At 30.6% G+C, this 1,897-nt stretch overlaps 1 pseudogene; it reads right to left on the bottom strand.

Annotated features, from left to right (window-relative positions):
- Positions 1-1,396: 1,396 nt before the first annotated feature.
- On the bottom strand, positions 1,397-1,515 carry LOC111734199 (annotated as a pseudogene).
- Between the last annotated feature and the right edge of the window lie 382 nt (positions 1,516-1,897).

Below are 1,897 nucleotides of genomic sequence, written 5' to 3'. Positions count from 1 at the left end.
TCTCTACATTATGCCAAAACATCTGTTAGTTTCAGTCAATAGTAAAAACTCCATACTGTCAATTCGAAGAATAAAATCAGCTCAATCATTTTTTTTGGCATCAAGTAGCTCAAACAAACCTGTTGATTGACGTTTTTATTTTCTTCAAATTATTTTTGCTTAATGGAAACAGTAAACTTATGTAGTTCTAAGTGGCCAATATTACCTAAGTAAAAATTTTAAATGCCTTTGCATTAAACTTTTTAATTTATGGTGTATGAGTATAAAATATATGTTACCTTTTTATCATTTGAATGAAGCATACTTTAAGTATATTTGGAAATATTTAAAGTAATAAAATGTTAATGTCCATATTTGAATTAAAATACAGCTTGCTTAGAATTTAACAAATTGTACTAAAATATTTCAAAATGAGTGCATTTTATTATACTTGCATACTCATCATACATAGTGATATGCAGGGAAAAAACTGGAAAGAGTATTATTAATACTAGAAATAGGATAACGAGAAGAGAATTGCATTTTTAAAATTTCTAGGGGAAATAAGAGCTTGGTTAATGCTTAATGAATACCTATTGGATAGATTAATTGGATGCTTTATATGGAGAGACACTGAGCTGAGGTATATATGATAAGAAATGATATACTTAACCTATTAATTCAATATACTTAAAACAGTACTTAATCCTAAATTTTTGGCTAGGAGTTTTCCATGGAGAAGAGGAAATTGAACAACAGTGGTACATGGGGAGGAAAACTGCCACTCATTTCATGCTCTACTTGAGTTTTTACCATATGCTTTTTCTTATTATTTCTAGTGAACAAAATTAATTGACTCCTTTTTATGTGCCATTATATGTGTATAATTAACTGATGTATACATTTTTCACAGTATTTGTAACTTAATTTAATTCAAGTTAATAATAATAGACCTTTATGAGAAGTTTCCTTGTGAACAGAACATTAGGCTAATAAGTGCTTTACATTTCTTTCTTAGGAATTATATCAGCCAAATGGGGCAGATACTCATATTACAGATGAGGTAATGAAGATAAGAAGAGGTCAATGGTTACAAAATTATTAACTAGCCAATACAAGGCTTAGGGGGGAAAAAAGTATCACTAGTACCTGTAAAAGATAAGCATCAAAACTCAGTCTTACAAAAGATTATTTATCATAAATTCGATATGAGTATTCCAAACCTGTGAGTGGTTCTTCTTTAAATAATATTTAGAGACCATGCTCTTTTTGATTTGTGGCTCTATTTTATTTTATTTTTTATTTTTTATTTATTTTATTTTTTAGGCGAGGCAACCCTTGGTTGACCTCACAGATTGCAAAGACCTTGTCAGTTTACAATCCCTAATTTTATATTTTATATTTTTTTTATTTTTTACGCCTATATCACTTAGTCTTCCTAGGTGGTCTCCCATCCAAGTACTAACCAGGCCTGACCCTGCTTAGCTTCCGAGATCAGATAGGATTGGGCTTGTTCAGAGTGGCATGGCCTTAGACTGGTTCTTAAAATTAACCAGCCTAAAATAATCCTCATGCCAAAGAGGCATATTTTGTGGTGACAAATTCTGTTACCCTAAAAAACGCAGTGCTTAAAAGAGCACCCTCTTAGCAAGGAGAAGCAGTAAAGTTGGTCCTTGACCTGGTGTGTCTGCATGATAATTCTGGTGCCAGATTTTCAGGGTCTGAGAGTATTCCCTGCTCTGTCATTTAGTCATTTTTTAAAATAATAATGACATTTTCTTGTTTTTGGCTTGTCCTCTTTATAAAAGCTTTAGATATATTAAAGTTTTAATTCTTTGATTGCCATATATGTTGGATATATTTTTGAAGCTCATTTATTTTTTATACATATGTTTTATATACGGTACATTTTTTCATT

The sequence above is a fragment of the Pteropus vampyrus genome, unplaced genomic scaffold (genome assembly GCF_000151845.1).
Source record: "Pteropus vampyrus isolate Shadow unplaced genomic scaffold, Pvam_2.0 Scaffold861, whole genome shotgun sequence".
In the NCBI taxonomy this organism is placed as follows: domain Eukaryota; kingdom Metazoa; phylum Chordata; class Mammalia; order Chiroptera; family Pteropodidae; genus Pteropus; species Pteropus vampyrus.
Note: the sequence above shows the minus strand (reverse complement) of the source record. Positions and strands in the feature narration are given on the sequence as shown.